Source organism: Myxine glutinosa, unplaced genomic scaffold, assembly GCF_964187855.1.
Source record: "Myxine glutinosa unplaced genomic scaffold, kmMyxGlut1.1 SCAFFOLD_3550, whole genome shotgun sequence".
Classification (NCBI taxonomy): Eukaryota; Metazoa; Chordata; class Myxini; order Myxiniformes; family Myxinidae; genus Myxine; species Myxine glutinosa.
In genome coordinates, this window is record NW_027619642.1 from 25812 (window position 1) to 31575 (window position 5764).

The 5764-nt window shown below is 34.4% G+C and overlaps 1 long non-coding RNA gene across 1 annotated transcript; it reads left to right on the forward strand.

The window, feature by feature from the left end:
• The first annotated feature begins 1009 nt into the window (after positions 1-1009).
• Positions 1010-2065, forward strand: LOC144889415 (uncharacterized). Its single transcript, XR_013621727.1, has 3 exons — positions 1010-1181; positions 1458-1581; positions 1802-2065. It is a non-coding gene; the product is annotated as an uncharacterized LOC144889415 (long non-coding RNA).
• Positions 2066-5764: the final 3699 nt, after the last annotated feature.

Below are 5764 nucleotides of genomic sequence, written 5' to 3' on the forward strand. Positions count from 1 at the left end.
ACAAGTGCGAAAAGTGGTTTCCTTCACCAACACCAGTAGTGTAATAATGTTGCTTCTGGGACACCTCCGTTTAACATGGGAAATCCCTATCTAATGTCATTTACCCCCTTGTCTTTTTCAAAAATCATAAACACCTCTATTTCTCCCACCCTCATCTTTATGAACCTTTTGTCTGTAGTACCTATCCTTAATGTTGTTCATTAGACCACTCAAACACTACAAATATTTGTTTTCTCTTATAGACCTATCATCCTTCTTCTACATATCATCTGGCAGATTAATCTTTGACCCATTCACTTCCATATTGACCCTAAAGACCTCTATTTCTCTCACCCTGTTCTTTACGAACCTTCTAACCTTTTGACATGTTATCCTTATTCATTAGACCACTTAAACACCTGTGATCCTTCTGACCTCATGGACCTTTTAACCTTTTACTCTTAATATCATCTGGTGAATATAACCCACTCAAACAACGACCCTACAAATATTTGTTTATGCGTGGGAAATAATTTAATTCTCCTACAACTCTCCTCACCGTCTCATCCAACTCACCGGTATTTAAATTAATTCTCTTATTTGTTTTGTGAACTTTTTTACCAGTTGCCTTTTCAATTATACTTATTTGATATTTTTTACATTCATTTTGTTTTCCATTTATATACCACTCGAACCTTTTCTAATTAATAGCTCACTGTTGAGAAATGACGTTGTTTCACTTGGATAACTTCCAAGGAATTCTCTTTGTCTTGTTTCCTGTTTTTCACAAACACACGCCCTCAGTTTCCAAAAGCTGACAAGCACTTCAGTTCCCCGAAATACATTTTGTTCATTATAAAAAGAGAGGTCTCCGAATGGGACATTTAAACATTGTGAACGAAGATGAGCTTGTCTTATTCCAGTCTTTCCTCTGATGAAGAATACTCGCCAGGACATTGGTAAGTTCATTTGGTATTAAACACTGTTAATGAGAGCTTTGTATGTGATTAATTATACAACTAATAATTTATTTTTCCTATTCATTGCAGCAATTCAAATATTGTAAATATCCTGGCAGAATTTCAAGTTGTTTCTCAAGAGTTCCACAACGAACTGAATACGGGTTTGAATAACCTACCTCCGAGATGGTGGGCTCAGAATGAATTCAATGTTTCACCGTTCTTAGAAAATTCACGTGAAAGGTATGATAGAAAATAAAAAACGAGAGGTGTGTGCATGTGTGTGTGCATGTGTGTGTGTGTATGTGTATGTGTGTGCATGTGTGTCTGTGATTAAAATAGAGAGATCGAATTGTGAGGAACAGAAATGAAAAAATGAGATTGTGTGTGTGTGTGTGTGTGTGTGTATGTGTGTGTGTGTGTATGTGTGTGTGTATGTGTGTGTGTATGTGTGTGTGTGTGTGTGATGTTTTGTCAAGCTTACTTCAGCATAGTAATTTCTCCTTATTTTGTTTGCAGCCTCGAAGACCAAAGCTTGGAGTGGGACGATTTTGGACTCCATAGGAATGGTTATTTCCTACCAACCTGTGAACCTCTACATTTTCAACTCAACGATCTTGACGCTAAGCTGGATTTTTTCGAGGTAAGCATGTGTGTACGTGTGTGTGGTTCACCGTTTATAATAGGTACACCATATCCCTGCGCATCGTAAGAGGTGATTCAGGGTTGGTGTCAGGAAGGGCATCCGACCCTATATTAATAATAATAATAATAATACATTTATTTTGTATAGCGCTTTTCAAGACGCTTTGACATGGAACATAAATATGAAATAAATATCTCTCCCCTCTTGTCTTTAATAGAAAGAGATTCAAAACCTGAAGACATCTGCTGAACCAACCTTTGACTTGTGCTGGGAAGAAATTGATGACTTATGCTGGGGAGAAGTTGAATGTATACCTCAAGAAAAATGTTTTAATAATATAAAGATTTTAATGTTTTCAATATTTATATATATTTGTTTTGTTTACAATTATTTAATTATTAATTACAAAAAGAGAATAAAGGAGGGAACGGGGAGGTGCACCCCTGCCAAAGACCCTTCACCCCCCTCATCCCACCCCTCCCCTCCCCTTGTGTGTGTGGGGAAGGTGGGGGTGGGATGAGGGGGGTGAAGGGTCAAGGGTGGGGGTGCACGGAGGGTGGGGGATGATGGGTGTGGTCTGTGTGGGCGGGGTCTGTGTGGGCGGGGTCTGTGTGGGCGGGGTCTGTGTGGGCGTGGTCTGTGTGGGTGTGGCTTATGATTTTAATTTATTTAAATTTTTTTTTATTACCACTAATTAAATTAGCTAATCTGGGTGGGGTGAATAGAAATGTTGTTTAATGAATTATTAGCTTTGTTTTTTGTAATTCTTGCGAGTAAAATGAACCCAAGATTTCTTCTCGATTTATATCATTTAATTTGTAGGTCCAAGGGACTGTATCCATTACATCAACGATTATAAATAATTCATTAGTCCATTTTTGTGTATAACCTTTCTCAAAATGGCTTTTCCATTTGTATATCCTTACAATATCACCAACTTTGAACTTGGGCTTTCTCAAATTAATCTCCTTTTCATATTCTAATTTTGTAAATGTTTCTGATGGTTTTGATTTTGTTGATGAATGAACTGTATTGTTGTAATCATCTACAATATCCTGAATTAAATACACCCATTTTTGAGAACCGAGTTGTGTGAATTTTTTATATAATTTCTCTTTCAAAGTACGATTAAAACGCTCAATAACAACTGCCTTTCCTTCATTAAAGGTGCTGTATAATTTAATACCCTTCCCCTTAAGAAATTTCATGAATATTTTGTTATAGAACTCTGTTCCCTCATCAGTCCATAACTTCTTTGGTTTCCTTTTATCCCGATCAAATATTAGCTTAAAGGCTAACATTAAAGTATCACCCCTTTTATTTTTTAAAGGGACAACCCAGGCAAATCTACTCCTCAAATCAATAACGGTTAAAGCATACCTGTATCCCCTGTCATTATTCAATTCAATTAAATCAGCGGACCATATGTGGTCAGTGTATTTAGAATAAACCTTCCTTCTTTTAAACTTTGTGATTATAGGTTTGTGTAATTCTTCAGCCAAAAGCTCCTCAGTCTTGATGGCATCATTAGAGCCTAATAGTTTTTTGAGGAATAACCAAGACCAAGTTTCAATTTAGCATTTATCAAATTTCTCACAATAAACCTATCAACTTTCTCTCTCAACGTTGGATTTTGTATCAAAGACAAATTATACAACATTTCGCTGTCGGCTTTATGTTTTTCAGTCAACGTAGTGGTTTTCCCATAAGCAATATCATGCTTCATACACACTTCGTCAACCCTATTTGTAGGTTTAGACCAAGGTTTAGGATTGTCAGCCTCATCTAATCTTTTATCCAAGTTTGTTCCTGGACCACAGAAAGAATACCCTGGAAGGTGTAATTCCCCTGGAATTCCAGTTGTTGTAAATTTACTTCCTGACAGAAACTTTTGTATGTCTCCTCCTCTTTTAGGAGAGATGAATTGGCACTTTTTAGAGCCACATACTTGACATATTCCTTTTTGATAAACTCTATTATTTTTAGCTTTAACATAAGAGATATTTTTAGATTTAGTTTTCTTTTTACATTTGAGACAATAACTCATATTTATTTATCAGAAAAATTCCGACAGAGTATCAAAACCTTTTTGGTTTTCAACATATACATTTCAATCTTTATTTTTAAAACATAAAGAATCCTAAGGAATGCCTTCACTCTCTCCTCCATTTATTTACAAATAAAAACTAACTAAAGTCAATGACACCAACATCATCAATCACATAATCTTTTCCTTCTTCTTCTTCTTCTTCTTCACCACTTTCTCGTTTAAATCTCTGAAATTGAAGACATTGACGTTCTTATTTTTGAAACCATTATCTTCATAAGAGTTGTTAATTCTTTAATTTCCTCTTCGGTGCGTTGAGATTGATTTATTTGCTTTAATACACTCAATCTTTTATGAATCTCAGTGATTTCCATCTTTTTATATTTTTCCTCCCTCTCTCTTTGCTCCCTCTCCTCCTCCTCCATTTTCTCCCTCTCCTCCTTCTCCTTTTTCTCCCTTTTCTCCCTTTCCTCCTTCTCCCTTTTCTCCCTTTCCTCCTTCTCCTTTTTCTCCCTTTCCTCCTTCTCCTTTTTCTCCCTCTCCTCCTTCTCCTCCTTTTTCTCCCTCTCCTCCTTCTCCTCCCTCTCCCTTTCCTCCTTCTCCTTTTTCTCTCTTTCCTCCTTCTCTTCTTCAACTCCTTCCTCATCCCTTGCTACCCTTGAGTTTGAACCCCAAAGAATATTATACATATACTCATCTGGATTTTGAGATATTCTTGTATCTATAATTATTTTTCTCATAATAGGATACCAATAAGATTTGTTGACGATTTCTAAAAGAGTTTTATATTTCATAACTTTGAGAAGTTCATTTTTATTTAATATTTTAAACAAGTCTCTATTTGTGGGTTTAACAATATCAGTATAAGGCCAGTTTTTTATGACAAAATTCCCATGTATATGCTCCAAATCATAAGGTATGTAATACCGAGCACCCTTTTCTTGTAGGTATCCTTGAATACAAAAATTATAATTCTCTTGTAGTCTTCTTCCTGCCATTTATGTATCAGAAATATATGTGAGATTAATATTATGACAGGTAATACCACCCCATCTTCCCACTACCAAATCGGTTTGTATTCCTCGGCTTTCTATCCTTATCTCATTACCTTCCTTCTTTGTCATGCGAACCATCGCTATACTATCATATATTTTTATTTTCTTAAAATCACGTATTTGTTGTTTACTAATTGTACTTCCACATAAATCCTTATCTTCACCAAGTGGATAATATTCTTCTTTACGAGACTGATTTAAATCATGTAGGTCTTCTATGTTTATTGAAAAAGACCAATTATACCCTAAATCAGGCATATCATACCCCCATTTATTAATTCGCATATTAACTAAATGTCCTTCTTTATAAAATTTAATTGTAAGCAGGTAGTTAAATTCAATGAGGAAAGGTGTATGGTCAGTATAACCAGGTGTTGTGGTTGTAAATTTTACTTGTTTCACAAAACGTGCTGTTTTCTTTAAAGATATATATTGTGATAAATCACTGAATCTAATCAAGTCATTCGCATCTGTAGGGTTTGGATAATTGATTAATTTATAAGTATTCTTCATATTAATATTTTTACTTACACTATATTTTTGTCGTTCAGCCTGTGCCTTTGTATAATAATTTGATAAATCAATATCCTGAGAGGATTTTCCAAAGATAGAACCATCTTTTCCAACATAGGTCATTTATATTAGATAAAAAATGATATCATAAAAATTTTCATTATTGTTGAGTTGAAATAATACATATAAACATAATTGGCCACAACATTTAGAATTAATTTCTTGAACTTGGAATGTTTGATAAACACCATTCTGTAAGAATTGTATTACTTCAACAGGTGGTGGCATACCATAACTATCAAAATAATATTTATCCTGACTATTATGAATACAAACCCAATGAGAACCATTCTGTGTGTCTAAATTCATAATAATATTCTTTGTATTCTTATTTATATGTGTTAATTCATCTCTCATACAAATAACCACATTATCAATTTTTAGTGTTTTACAATACTTAGCTAGTTCTATATTTGACGTTGTATTCTTTCCAAATTGTTTAAACCATTTATCCATTTATTTATGAGAAAGATACAATCCATTACCCCGTTTAGTTAGTTTAACA